The sequence below is a fragment of the Ctenocephalides felis genome, unplaced genomic scaffold (genome assembly GCF_003426905.1).
Source record: "Ctenocephalides felis isolate EL2017-DRISC unplaced genomic scaffold, ASM342690v1 CF-g0.4_SCAFFOLD_01170, whole genome shotgun sequence".
Lineage (NCBI taxonomy): Eukaryota > Metazoa > Arthropoda > Insecta > Siphonaptera > Pulicidae > Ctenocephalides > Ctenocephalides felis.
The window spans coordinates 69,571,563-69,588,506 of NW_020537324.1; positions in this window are offsets into that span (position 1 = coordinate 69,571,563).

A 16,944-nucleotide genomic window follows, 5' to 3' on the forward strand; every position below is an offset into this window, starting at 1 on the left:
ACTTCAATCATTTATGAAAAATAACTAAACATTTATTCCCAGAATTCTAAAAATCAATTCTCATACCAAAATTAAGTATTTTGATGCTGATCAAGACCTGCAAGCTTTATAAAACTAATTTGAAAAAATATCTTTTCTTATATAGCAAATCTAGGATGTAAAAATAATTATAACAATATGATACGAATATTACAAATATTTCAGGCCGAAAAAGTTTTCTAGTAATAATAATTAAGTGTGCTGATATAATTTTCTCGAAATTTTCCAATTTTCCTTGAATTCACTTTGACTATTTACTTTTTTATATTTCTAATTTGAAACTTGTTATATCGGATTAAAATATATATAATAATTTTTGTATCATATTTGTATAATATTAAGCATATTTATAATTATTTTTATATACTAATAAAGTGCAACAGCTCTTCTCGTCAGCATGGCATCGAGCATTCCAAAATTAAAGGTAAAAACTCTAAAATATTAAAAATTTTGTTATAACTAGAAATCAAAAATATCTCCTCATTATTAACGTACTAGAATTTTGTTCAACCCATCCTGACCATTTTACTAAATAACAGTAAGCTCACATTTAGCAAATCAGTTCAATATGATGCTCTTAAAATTTCAGAAATTAAATAGTACCAAATAATGTTATAGTTTACAAATATCTATCTAATCTTCGGTTTAATGAACCATGCTCAATTTTAAGGAAACAGAAACGTGCCTGAAACAATTCTTTTTGTCTAGTGTTATGTTCTACTAGAAGAAACTAGGTTGGTGTAAAATGGAAAGAAAATTCTCGAACAATAAGAAAAGTTGCCGAGCCGAGAGTCGCGCTTCATTTGTTTTCACATGCACGCTTCCTAAAGTTTTTTCAATTTCCAATATGAAATTAGATTTTCAGTTTAAAGTCTAGAAGGAGGAATAAGAAGATGAAAATTTTCACGCTCTGCCTTCCTTCCGAGCATCTTGATTTGTTTTACTGATCTAAAGTTGAGGGAAAAAATTGTATGTACAAAGTTAATATAGTTAGCAGACAATTTATAACTGAAATTTGTTAATACTGTAGTTATTCACTCAGTTTAATAAATTAGACACGTGAAAAATATTCCTTAGTTGTAGATCTAATTAGTCCTTGTTATTGAATTGGATTTCACTTTCAAATGATAAGTGTTTGCATTTATAAAAGTTCTTCGGGTTACATCATTGAAGGCTCGACTTAGCTGCCAAATCCTGGGAAGGATGTATCCTTTATTTAATGTTTTGTTTCGATGACAGTAAGCCGATTTTGCATGTCGAACAGAATGTAATATCGCTCCAACAGTTTGTTTGCAACATGAGAGATTCTTTCTCAAAATAAATTTATTGGAGAGATGAATTTTATGTAGGAATGCAGAAATAAAAATCAAAATTGCAATTTTACAAAGTAAAAATATAATTCAATATGAAATATACGATTCAATTCAATACTCCTATATCATAATAAATCACAGTTGTTGATATTTTGAAGTACTTAAAAAAAATATTTATTGTTGATTTTAAATTAATGAGCACCGGTTAAAGAATTGTATGCAATGTAACACATAAACAAAAAGTGCAAGTTCACGATATTATCAGAAGAAAAGTGAAATACACGATATAAATTTACTTTTATAAAACAATCTCTGTTCAAAACGCTTGAAATTTTATATTAATTACGAAAAATATTAAGCGTAGGCGTTAATGAATTCGTATCGTTTTATTTAATTAATAATTTGAGATGAAAATATAAATAAAAGTAGATGATATAAGAAAAAATGTGAATTTTATAATTTGTAAGTAATAAATGTATAATAGTCATGATAGACTTGAAAAATCTTTTTAGTTATTAATCATCCACAACAATTTGAAATTTTTCACCTGACTTTTAGAATGTCATGTATGTTTTAACAATAACATAAGTAAATGTCTTTGTTTTTATTTTTACGCAAAGAAAATAATTTTACCGCCGCTAAAGAACATTGAATTATTACGACTATTTAAATTAAATTTAAAGTTTTTATGAACAATTTGGTGAATTCTCTGAATTTTATGAGATTTTTAATGCACACTAAAATAGCATTATGATATGTTTATTGATAATAAAATTACCAGGTTGAATGAAATTATTATTAGATTCTCATCAAAATATTTATGCCCGCCTCATTCAAAATTGATATGTCTGCAATAAATTAGGCAATCAATATATTAATTAGAATAAATTACCCGTTGTAGTTAAAGTTAAATTTTGATCGTCAAACGACTGGCGAGAAATTGTCTTAGATTATAATTAATTTGAGACATGTATTTTATATTATCGTCGCATAGAAACTTACTTAATGTTAATTTTTTTATCAAGAGTGTAGCGATAATAAAGTAACTATTTTTTATTCAAAACAATTAAGTAACTGTTGCAAATTGTGCTCCATTGTCATTGATAATAAAAATTTGAAAATTTAAACCGAACAATTACGCTAATAAAAACAATATAATGATTTATATAGAATTTTTGGATTTAAGTGTGAATTTGATAAACTTGCCTTGCTAGAATCTAAAGCAAATAAGTATGTATAAATAGTATTCATTGCAAAGATAAATTTAAGGAATTGTTACCAAATTGTGAATTGTTACCAAATCTTTAAATATCCAAAAATTATATACACAATATTTTTGGAATAACAGTAAATACACAATGAAAAATCTGATATTTCATTTTTTTAGAAGAAAATTGAAAATGAGGCTATTGATTTTATAACAGGGCGTGATTCTCTAATATTTTAAATAATTATAAATAATAGCTTAAATTATATGCTTGATCAAGGTTATTTTAACACAAATATATTCTTATTCAATATGAGTTTTTGCAATATTTGCTAAAATAATGATATTTGAGATAAAATATTTTAAATCAAATGATCTTTAACCCAATACAAGAATTTTTATGATACCTCTCACCTTTAGCGAGATATTCGCCAAAAATTGTTTGAAACGGTACAACTTGGAAAATTTTGAAGATAGGGCTATGATGTCTATGGATGAAATATGCGTATTTAAAATATCTATCTGCTGGTGAAACTATTTGCTACTTTTCGCTAAGTAAAATATGAAAACTATATGTACTGCGATCAAAATATTTATGTAGCAGTTTTCTAACGTCATAAGGGTCCTATACCCTATAACAGCATTTTAAATTTTCAACCTGCTACAACAATGCTTAAAGAGTTAGAGTTATATAATAAGGAGTTCCAAGTTCAAAACCTGTTTAAGGCAGCCCGATGTCTAGCAGTAGTGACGTCGGTATTTGACTTGGAAATATAGATAGCAGAATGGTCCTTACACAGCTGCATCGAGAAAATTAATCAGTATTTTAGAAATTAACTAGCTGTAAGTGGAATTCTGTCTTAAGGCAATTAGGGCATCGTGCCTTAAGGCAAATTGCGGGAACTTCCCGTACCAAAAATTATTATTTTTTTTTTAAAACGATTAACATTTTTGAAAAAAAATTACTTCGAAAAAATAATATTTTGAGAAACTATAAATTTGACAAAAAATTACTTTTTTTTGAAAAAAAAATGAAAAAAAAAATTATTTAAATTTTTTTTTTTAAATCTTTTATTTTTTAAAAAAAAAAATGTTTTCTTTATTTTGACATATGTTGGAAGATCTGAACTTTTTTTCAAAGCAATTGTACTGCTTTAATTGCATAGAGACGCAATATCGAAGCGCGTAAGCGCCGCGTCGCCGTCTAACAAATAAACATTGGTACGGAAACCCTAGGAATGTAAACAAAATTTATACTTATTGTTAAAATCTCTATAAAATATCTGATAATTTGATGTGCATATGTCTAATGATCATTTTTGACCGCCAAATGGCATTTTTTTTTACTTTTTTCATTATATCTCCGAAACCGCTAAACCTGCCCTTATAAAAATTTGATCAAATCTTCATCTTGTCAATACAAGTAAAATGCTTTTTGAATTATTAAAATCGGACGCTCCGTTCTATTAAAAACTGAGGTACCGTTTTTGGAACTTTTTGCCCCATATCTTTGGAACGGCTAGACCTACCTCCGCCAAAAACTAATCAGCACGTCTCCTTATCAATACGAATCGAATGTTTTTTGAATTATTCAAATTGCTTCATCCGTGTTCCCGAAATCGTCGACGAAAATTTGTATCCGCACACACATACAGACTACGCACACACACACACACACACACACATACATCCATTTTTTCTAAGGTATGCCAAAATATTCAGAAACCTCTGAAACGTAAAGATATATAAAAAATTTCATTTTCGATTTTTTTGCGATTACTATAACTTATCCTACGGGAAGTTAATTATAAAGTTATTACAAATAAATAGGACAACTACTTGGGTTGTGATCTATCCCAGAGGACTAACTGCTGTTAAATATATATATAAGAGTAAAACTAAGCGTAGCATGCATTCAAAAGCTCATCTGTAAGCTTGGCGGTTACATTAATATCGCACACGTAGCAGATATATGATATAAAACACCACGATGGATGGTCTACTTTTCAAAAGCCGAAACACATAATAAATGAATAAATCCGTAGCCGTGAATATTTGGCTGGCTAGCGAGCGTATGGGCTAGAAGGGGTCTAGGATGAGGATGAGTTGTTAATAGGCCATTAGTGTCGCATATTGAATTACAAGGGAACAACGCGGACGCAAAAGGCGCGCTGCGGTTGCAGCCAGAACTGACCACCACCGCGTATGATACATGTTTTTAGCACACTGACTGCTGCTGTGCTAAAAACAACGACTGTGCTAAAAACTTTATTCGTTATAAAAAAATAAAAACGTTATTATAAAGAACCTGATACTATATTAGAACTAGTGGTGTATGGCATCGTGCCTTAAGGCAAATTGCTCAAACTTCTCGTACCGAAAATTAGAATGAAGGCAAATTGCTGGAATTAAATTAAATTAGTTTCTAAAAAAAAATAAATTTATGAAAACTTTATGAAAAAATGTGGTTTTTAAAAACTTAGATTTTTTTTTATAATTTCACTCTTGAAAAATTTGTTTGTTTTTTATATACTGATTTTTTTTTATTTCATTAAATTATAACAATCAGAGTCAGAATGACTCTATGAGTTACAGAGCTGATATAAGAAGGAAACTATAATTAAAATAATATATAAAAGTGAAAATAAAAACAATAGTGAGTCAACAGTCAATGAGTATTGCGGCAGTTTGAACTTTTTCGATATGCGTCAACAAAGTTTTAAGGCTTTTTTTTTTTTTTTTTTTTTTTTTTATTCTCTTTATTGAATTACAAACTGTCTTTATAAAAAGGAAGACATTCAGTAATTTCGATGATAAATGAAATATTAAAACTAGTTCTAAAAGGTTACTCAGTAGTAAACCTTTTCAATTTTGATATTTTGAATCTAAAATTTGAAAATACAATGATTATATAGAGTAAACTTAAAAATAAAATGATCTATGAGGTAAATGAGTATAAAGTTTTAAGGCTAACATAAAGAAAAAAACTTAAACACCACAATATTTTGTGCAATTAATTATTTTACCAAAGTCATATTACTTAACAAAGTATTATTTTATGTTACTTATTATCATAGTTTTTTTATAAAGTCTACGTGTATGTATGTGTATGTATTTATGTACTTATATGTGAATGTGCATATATGCGAATGTATGTATATGTATGCGTATTATATGAGTATATATGTATGTTTATCTGTATGTAAGTAGATGTGTATGTATGTGTATATATGTGTATATATATGTGTGTATATGTATATAGATATAAATATACAAGTTATGAATTAGCAAACAATATTATAAAACTGTATAAAGCCGATTGGCGTATAAATAAATAAATAAATAGTAATTACAACTTGTAACATAATTAAAACTAAAGGTAAAATTATAATATAAACTAAATAATCTGTGAAACTGTTACAATGAACTCACTATGTTATGTCAAATCCAAAGGAATTTTTCTCTTCAACTTTCTAGTAGACGGAGTCATAAGTAGAGGTGCTATAAGATGATATATTCTGAAAATTTAGAATTTTTTTCAAAGCAATCGTGTTGCGTAGCTGTTTTAGAGAAAAAATATCGAATGAACATATATCCATAGATAAACATTAGTATGAAAACGTAAACAAAGTTTATACTAATTATTAAAATTTTTATAAAATATCTGATAATTTGATGTGCATATGCCTATTATAATGATCATTATAATGATCATTTCTGACCGCCAAATAGTGTTCATCACTTTTCGTACCAAATCTCCGAAACCGAAAACCTACATTCCCAATTCTTTCTCATATTCAATATGTTCTTTTCGTCAATAAAAATAAAATGTTTTTTGAATTAATCAAATCGGATGCTCAGTTCTCTCAAAAAACTGAATTACCATTTTTGGCACTTTTTGCCCCGTATCTCCAAAACAGCTAGACCTGTCTTTGCCAAAAACTGATCAACAGGTCTACTCATTAATACGAATCGATTGTTTTTTGAATTATTCATATCGGTTGATCCATGTTCACAAAATCAACGACGAAAATTTATATCCAAACACACATACACACACATCAATTTTTTAAAGGTATGTCAAAATGCTCAGAAACCTTCGAAACATGAAGATATGCAAAAAGCTTCATTTTCGATTTATTTGCGATTAATATAACTTACCCTACGGAAAGCTAATTAACATTTGGAATAATTTTAAAACATACAAGCATGAGCTTGTGCACTATAATTAATATAATTACAGATAATATGAATGTGTTTGAGAGATATCAATTGAAAATCACTATGTTCAGATTTAATAATTTTCGAAATATACACATCTAGATCTCAATTTTGGTTGATTAATTCAATTATTACATCCATTACACATATCGGAAAGATTTTGCACCTTGCCTTAAGACAAAATGCCACTTTCAACTATTAGTTTGAAATTGGCAGATAAGTGTAAAATTTTTTGTCAACGTTTTCGCAAAAAAATCGGAACCAATTTCGAAAAGATAGGAGTCGCTAACATAAAGTCCTACAACAGCCATAAAATAGTATAAGCGATCAAAATTTTTGAATAGTAAAATTTTAAAATTCAATCGCCAAAATTTTGCCTTTTTAGTTAAGCTGATTGATCAAAATTTAGCTAGAGGTAAAATGCCACCTGCACCCTGTTCATAAGTTAAACGCTGAAGAAAAATTTTGTAAATTCATATTATTTGCTGTAAATTTTAGTAAGACTCAGAAAAATACATACCCTTATTGATATTTTATTGTTCGACAATTGTGATAAGATAATTCAAATAGTCTAGACTTTAGAAAAATCGTGTAATTTTACCCAGAACCCCTACAATTGAATACCATATGTAATGTGTGAATAGAGATTAGCCTAATAGATATAAAGCAAACTGGACAACCCAATTTTAGATGTAAGGGTTCGCAGAATAAGGCACGTACGAGTTAATTTAGGTGATAGATAAATTGGGACGTATTCACAGCCATTTGAAATATTATTAATATAAATTATTTGGAGTTTTCAGACAGAATGCTTTATATAACCACTTAAATGGTTTTTTATAAACTTGTTAAAAACTTCAATGATAAACCTCAAAATAGCTATAAACATTGTGATGTTCAAGAATTTATAATACTATACATATATAATTTTAAAATACGTTCATTAAAAAAATAAATAATATAATAAAAAATATTAGTATTAATTTAGCAATGTTTTTTAAAATATTGTTAAGTTATAGCAGATTGTTTTATATAAATATTATTAAATTTACAATACATCTCTAAATAATTTTACATACGTAAAATATAAATCATTAAATATTTAGTACAATTAATACATAACAAAAATATAGTTAAAGTACAGTAGATACAATAATACAGTTTTACAAATAGATTTATAAAATTTAATAAAAATCGAAAATGTTAAACCTTTTTGTTTTGGGTTTACCTACTACAACTTTCAATTTCTGCTTCTTTGGTGGTCTTCCCACATTTCGTTTTTTAAATAATATTTTAGCTAATTGTTCGACGCTGATTGCTAAACGTACACGAGGACCTAAGAAAAATTAATATAATATAAAAAAATGGTTAAAAATAAATTGTAAATGTATAGGGGTGCTAGGGGCTTATTGTAAAAGGGGTAAGTAGCAACAATCGTTTTTCATTTGGATCTCAAATTAAATCAAAATATTTTGTCCTGATTGAACATGTAAACCGTCCTGCATAATATTATCATAGGTACTGTTGTCGCAGGCCGACGCAGTAAACAGAAGTGTGCAGGTGCGTCACTCCACGTAATATAAAATCCAATTTATAAAAAGGTTCAATCTAATTTCGCTTGATTGCAGTCAAATAAAAATACCTTGGGTAATATTATTTAAAAAAGGGGATTGATAAATAAAATTTAAATTGAATAATGTAATAAGTACCATTTCGTCTAAAAAATCCGATAGATACACCTCTAGTAACTGCTTGTTGTAATTCTTTGTATAAAATTTCTTGTTGGTCTTCAGGTACGTTAAGGGCAACAACCATATCAGGAATACTTGATCCTATAAATATTTTGTTAATAAAATTATTCGAAAATATTATATAATAGAGACTAATATGTGTAAAATAGCGGTAAAATTAAATAGATATTCACGAGATAGATGAATTTATATCTATTGTAAAGTAGTCTATAACCCTTCTGTTCGTTAAAAATTCGTGAAAGTGTTCTCGGACAAAAATTGACAGTTATTTTATTTTCAAATTAGTTTTGATGTCCGAAATTCCTGTTTATAAGAGTAATCAGATTACCATATTTTAATCGTTATGTACGATGAATGCTATAGCATCCATGTCAAGTATTGCGCTTCTATTTGACAAAAAAATTCTTTGACAAAAATTGACAGTTATTAACTTCCCGTAGGGTAAGTTATTGTAATGGGCCGACATTCAGTATTCCTCGAACATTTTGTTACGGTACGGGAAGTTCCAGCAATTTGCCTTAAGGCGCGATGCCATAATTGCCTCAAGACAGAATTCCACTTACAGCTAGTTTTATTTTCAAATTAGTTTTAATGTTCGAAAACACTGTTTATAAGAGTAATCAGATTACCATATTTAAATCATTATGTACGATGAGTGCTATAGCATCCATGTCAAGTATTGCACTTCTATTTGACAAAAAAAATCTTTGACAAAAATTGACAGTTATTAACTTCCCTTAGGGTAAGTTATTGCAATGGGCCGACATTCAGTATTCCTCGAACATTTTGTTACGGTACGGGAAGTTCCAGCAATTTGCCTTAAGGCGCGATGCCATAATTGCCTCAAGACAGAATTCCACTTACAGCTAGTTTCATTTTCAAATTAGTTTTAATGTTCAAAAACACTGTTTATAAGAGTAATCAGATTACCATATTTTAATCGTTATGTACGATGAATGCTACAGCATCCGCGTCAAGTATTGCGCTTCTATTTGACACAATGCCCTTGCCAAAGCAAATTAGTGACTACAGGAAAAGATAAGGTAATACGAAAATATCTAAAAAAATCTGTTAGTCATGTATAATAATTCCAAAAACGTAAGCTTATATAAAATTAAATTCAGAATCATATTCATTCCATTCTGCACCACAATGATAATGAATGCAATAGCATGCACGTCCTCAAATGTTTGAAGAGGTTTGCAAATGTTTGTTCGATAAAATCTGATTCAATCTGTCATAAAAATAGATATCAATTGAATTTTTGAATTTATAAAGTTATTTTTACCTTTAGGATCTTTCAGCAAGCGCATAGCCAATAGTAGCTTCATCATAATACGTTTCATCTGTTTATTTGTTTTAACCATTGTGGAAAATTATTTAAAAAAAAATTACTAATACTAAAGATAGTATAAAAATAATTTTTATTGAAAATATATTTTGTTTCGGGAGTAATATAGCTCACTAAGATACACATATATGATTTTTTTGTTTAACTACATTTTCCGTTTGAGATTTTTGTTTTCTTTTATCCTGTATGTAAAAAAGTAGGAAATTTTGGCTATGGAAACTCTATTTAATAAACTTATTTTTTTAGATAAAAATCAGATTTTTTTATTAATTTGGAATGCAATATAATTTCAACTAGTTGTAAGTGGTATTTTGCCCCAAGGCAAGTTGCATTAACTTCCTGATATGTGCAAATAATCGATTTAATCAGTAAGAAATCAATATATTAATTTATAAGTGATATATAATTTTTCCAAATGTGATCCCATTCGATTCAGAATGACTTGAAACGTCAAAAAAACATAAAATTAGCAAAACAGATTTTCTCGCTCCTTCAGAAAGTTAATTTAAGAATTAAAAAAACATTCGATATGTGTTAACAATATGAAAAAACTTAGGTTTCTGATAAAAATTAATTCAGTCATTTGGGAACTAATTTGAGGCGACAAGTTATGAATTGAATTTTGTAATTAAAAATAGGAGACTTTGATACATATTTTGCATCTCAACTTCATGTTATATAATTTTTATTAGATTTTCATAATTAATAAAATATACAATATATTTTTTAATAATTTAAAATAATGAATTTTTCATAAAGATATTGGATTTTTTAATATCGATTCAAAATTATGAACTTCTGTATGAAATAAGTATAAAAGTTGACCCTTCTTTGCATGATTTTCTCTATTTTAATAAAATAAATGGGCGATATAATTAATGTTCAAGATTAAAGAAAAAATATTTAAAAAAATCCTAATGTAAATAGAAGTATGTATTATGTAAAAAACAATATTATGGAAATTTACATATAAAACTAGAACTATATAAAATATATTGTTTACTCAATCTTCTTTACTTTTTTTAATAATTTAAAAAACAATCATTTTTTCTATTTAAGCACAATTGATACCACATTTACTGAATTGGCAGACACTTTTTACGTTCACCTCTTTCTAGAGCATTTTTTATAAACATTCTAAGAGTTTATAATAGCTCGATCAAATAAATAAAAAAATATGCAAATACCAGCTCTTAGACGTCTTTGTTATATGATTTCTGCCCAAAAAGCTATCCATGAGATCTACTTCTCCCATATGTTTATTGTTCGAACTTTGGCGACTAGTATGATCTTGTGCTAAGAATTTTGATTGCTGACATGTAGAATAATATACCAAAGAACTTATACAAATCATAATCTGTTTCTTCAAAAAAAACAGCATAAAAAATATTTACAAAAAAACTTACAAGTGGAACTACTGCATAGTGATGTAAATTTCCATCATATAGTTTCGAGAACATTATTCACATAGTTTTTATATAAATTGTACATAAAACAACAAAAACATGAAAACAAAATTTTTTCTCACTCATTTTCACGTTTACTATATTTATATATTTATTTGTTTATTTCCTTATAACAAACTAAGAACTCGCTCCTTTTTTACAGTCACAACAAACAACGAAATGACAAGTTCTAGTCCTGGTAATTAAAAGTGACGTTTGCTATTTTTTTTAAAAAAATGCATTTGGTTGTACGCAATAGTCGCTTAAAATGTTACCAGGAACAACAAATTTACAGTACAAAGGTTTTTAGAACTTTTTTTCGTTGGCTAAAAATTATGATTGAAAGTTCTATCGTCATGCAAAGAAGGGTTGAATTCAGAGCGCAAATTATAGTAATCTAGAACACCCAGACAAAGGACCTAATTTGGTATGTGTAATTTTATTTTCGTCGCCATTTTTCTTCATATTTGATTTCAGTTGTTTCAGAATGATTTGAAACATCGAAAAAGCATACTGCTCTTTCGGAAAGTCAATAACAAATATGATATCTAGCATGGAGTAAAAATGGATGTAAAAAGTTATTTGGTTGTCACTTTATCTCTATTTTTAGTTTATTATTTGAAATTTAATTCATCACAAAGATTACACATTCTTGGTACATAATTTTAGATCTAGCTATGCATTTTCTTGTAAACTGCTCGCTCGGCTATAACAATTCTCAGGGTACCTGACCCACGTGTGGAATTCCCGAGTCGGATAATTGTTGCCACGTGTTTTGCATAGTTTACAAACGTGCAATATCATCGTGTTAGTAATAACTACGACATTAGCATTTCCACAAGACGTACAGCATGTCTTGGAGAGAGAATAATGAAGAAACTATGATGATACATACAAATTTCAAGAGAAATAAGGAGATGGTGCTCGTATTTTAGCTAAACAGTTTTGTCCATAAACGTAGTACAAAATAGTTGTAGTTGTAAGTAGCTTTTTGTCTTAAGGCAAGTTGCATTACCTTTTCGATACATCTAACTTAATAAAAATTGAGATTAATGGGGCAATTCTGCCGTACCAAGAAACAAGCATAAGATAGCGTTACCATGACAACGCTATGTTATGAGCTCTATTACTGAAGAATTGCCCGTAAGCTAATTAGGAAGAATATTCAACTATTTATTTCGGAAATAAAATTTTTGCTTTCACTAAAAATTAATCAATGCAATTTCCAAATGATGCCCTTAGATCATTCTTTATGATATTTGTAATGGTATAATTTAAATTAATTATTTTTAGCACATTTCATTTCCCCTATTTTCTGTTCCAAAAAAGTATCTAATAATAATTATTATCTATTAGTAATTAAGTTTAAATCCATTTTCTTCGACATACAAAGAAAAACACACACTTACACACTTTCTTTTTATATTAGCTCTCATACGGCAAATGTGATTATTTCGCAAAAACAAACTTCTTCATAATGTTAATAAGAAACTAGTAGTACAAGTATCTCTGAAACGGCTGGACCTGCCTTTGCTAAAAACTAATCAGCATATATCCCTATTCATTCAAATCGGTTGATCCGTGCGTCTGAAAACGTGGGCAAAAAATTGCGGACACACAAAACACACACACACGGCGTGCTCTGGAAGAACTCACCTGCATAAATTTATACTTAAGGCTTGTATTGGACAATACCATATTTTACATAAAAAGTGTATAAAACTTCCAGTTTGATTGTATTAACGTTAATTGTAAACGAGTATTTTTAATATAAATTATGTAATATTGAATAAGTAGACTTTAGTGTTTTATTGTTTTTATATTACCTCATTATATATAGCATTCAAACAACACATCCTTACTCACTTAAAATAAAGCATTTTTTTGATTCTCTAGAAATTGTTTAGAAATACCTTAATTAACATTAGCAAAACAACGTTTGTCATGTCAGCTAGTATATATAATTTGAAAATGATACAATTACTATAATTATTTCCTTATTATTTCAATAATAAATAATTTCTGTTACCATTATTATTAATTTAAGCAGTTCCAGCCATCTCCAGGTCTTATTAAGTCGAGACAAAAGGTTATGATCTATTTTAGCGTTTTCATAAAATTTATAAACCCTCATTTAATTAAGAAGCTTATTAATTTGCCCGGTTTAGGTTCAAGTAGCACTTTCATCTTTTATAAACACAATTAAGACTCAAGATTAAGGCGATGGACATTGAATTTCTTAAAAGACGTAGGCATAAAAAACTTATGAATCCATATTTATTTATTTTATTCTCAAAAATAAAGTTAAATAGAAATAAATTAAATAGAAATATTGACTAAAAATTCATCTGTTTTTTCACCCCATAGGCAAAAAGAAAATGGGACAAAAATGTCCAATATCTTATAGGGTTGCCCAAAATTGGAATTTTTCGATAGCAACTTTCCTGTAGGCCACATCATGCGGAATTCGAAGTTGCTATATATTGGAGAAAAACTAATAATTTTGAGACCTTTCTAACGATGTATAATACTTTTATAGAAATCTTTACAGAAATATCTAAACCGTAAGATCACTAGATCACTAGGACCAATAGATGGACCAGCCGTTATTTTAATTTTAAAGAGATTTTGCAAAATAAAAGCTATATTATTCAAACAATGCAAAATATGAATATCTTGGATACATTTTTTATAGAGATAATACTGTAAATATTCTAAAATTCGTATTTTGTTCACTCTACTCTTCGTATAAAACCTCCATGGAAGAGTTAATTACGGCATTACTTAAATGATTAATAAAAGGCTTAAAAATTAATTGAGCCGCAGAATTATTATACATAAAATACAAATCCCATTTAACACCCTTTTAAAACGAACCTTTACCCGACTTGACTGACCTAATACAACAAACTCAAATATAACTTGCAAACTTTGCGAACTTCCGAACTTCGGGCTGTACTTTTTTTGCGACTGTATATATCTCGGTGTCATTTTAAATCTCCATAAATTACATTGCTATAGGAAAGTATGAAGTACCTACAGGGTATGAGAGTATGTATGTAAAAGAATCCTGGAATAAAATATGTACACGATATCAATCATAATGAAAATGATGAACGACCGAGCGATAAATAAAATTCAATATCGCCAAACAAAATAATATTGCAGTACATCACACTGCATTAACGGCTGTACAGTTTTCAAGTAGGAAAGAACAGGTGGAGGTTTTTAGATTTTTTTGCTTGTATAACTCTTTTGGAATATTTCTTATGCCAAACAACGATGCTACAACATCAGTTTTCCAAGATTTTTTTTTATCTTAACTTGTTTGCGTAATTAACGCAAATTAGTTTGTAATACGACATAAGAAAAGATATTCTGATGTTATTTAGACGTACAATATTATATAAAATATATCACTTATTTTAACTAGGTGTAGGTAGCAGTGATTTGTCTCGAGGTAAGTTGCGTGATATATGTAATACTCGAATTAATCAACCGAAATTGAGATTTAAATATTTAGATAAAATCATTAAGTGTATATTTCGAAAATCAAGTTTTCGCTTCCAATTAAATCTAAAAACTGCGATTTTCAATTGCTTTTTCTTAAACATATTTATAACACCTGTATCTATTGAAATGTTATGTGTTGTGGGGTTGATTGGATTGGGTTGGTTCAAATGTAGATTGATCCACTCTTCAATGGGGTGCTAGATCAGTCCAACCTTGATCTGGTGTCGTGGGCAGAGCTTATAGGTTATAATAGAAAATAACAACACTGGTATGAGTCTCCTCAGAACCGTGAGCACTTTATATTGGTATAGGCTGAAAGATGTCTTTACGCAAGTAGAATACAAACACTGAATCTAATTTCGACTATAACTTTATTAATCTTTAATAACTTCACATCACAAATAGCATAGATTCGTGCTAAGACATACTCTCTAATCTCTCCTAAGACATCACTGGCTAGACTTCTGCTAAGGCATCACTGGTTAATACAAATAATTCTGACTCTATATATATACATTGTACGTGTCAATTCTAGGAATGGCGTCTTCCGCGTTCATGTAAAGATCTTGGACTTTGATCAACATGAAACAATGAATTCATATTTTGATCAAAAGCACGTATGATCGTGTTATTACAGAACACTATATTTCTTAAAATTCTAGCTTATTACTTCAAATTTAATTAATTTATATTTTTCAACCATTTTTGTAGGATTGTTTAAAGCTAGAACTTTATCGCCACATCCAATTTCATTAAAATCGCCGGATTTTTTTTGTAAATTATTTGAAAAAAATATTTTGTGAGCATCTGCTATAAGAAAATACAGGCACGATATCATTCATAAAGTGTTGATATTATTTGATCATTTAAATTATGGGAAAATTTTGACACAACTAGAGAAGTTTTGTACACTCCTCATTAGGTGCCACAGTTATGAAATACTTATTTAAATAATTATTAATTTCTGTGAACAATGCACAAATCCACAACTTGAAATAGCAAATTTTTTTCGCGAACGGTTTAAGAAAAAGTTACTTTTTTCTGGTTAAATTTGTGAAATCTGTTCAGCCGATTTAAGCCTTTTTAAGAATACTACAAAATTCAAACTTTGACACATAACATAGCAAAGCGATTTTTGCTACTTATTTTATTCAAACTTGATGATTTTTTAAAATTCAACCGCTTATTGTAGATCTATAATATTTTAGTATATTATTACAGACTACAAAATGTACTATCATTCAAAACTTTATCAAAATCGTCATAATTTTGGTTTTAATATTTTTTGAAGAAACGTCACGGCCGATCTTTACTAAAGACTAATTAACGCGTTTCCCAAAATCGATTCAAAATTGTGTGCTAAAACTTGGACAAATTTTATTACATTTTATTCCTATTACAAAGAAACGTCTTGGCCGATAATTGTGCTAAACTAATCAACCGCGAATCCTTAGTGAGATGCATCGAATAACTTTTATATTTTTGAAATTGGTCCAGCTGTTTGGAAAAAACGGCGACAAAAGGTCAAAAATATAGACTCAATTACGTAAAAACGTTGATTTAGTGAGTAAGTCAGATTTTTTCGTAAAAAAATACTTCGGAAAGTTGAAAACAATTACAAATAAAAAATATGAGTATCTCAGCAAAACTTTTAAATATTAGCAAATATATATAAAATGAAACTTGATCAAAATCAAATTATTTTTTTTTTGGCCGGACAATATGACAATAATTTTATCAGTTCTCATACTCATCAATTTTTACGGACAATCTGATATCAAATTTTATGTTGAAAATATGAAGAAAAATTATGTTTTATGAAAATGGATCTGTTTCCTAATTGCATTAATAAATAAAAAAATTCATCATCAATATTAAATAAATTCTGATAATAAAAATGTTAAATACATAAACAAGAGCCAACAGTTGGGTTGCTTCCAAAACGCGGCGTGTTAAGAAAAAACTATCACAATTGCCCTTAAAAATAATAATAAAAAATATTATGCTATTTAAAATTGACTTTACAAGTGATATCAACAATATCTAATTTATTAACAAGATTGAAATCAAGTAATTATATTTTCGCAACAAGAACTTGGGAATC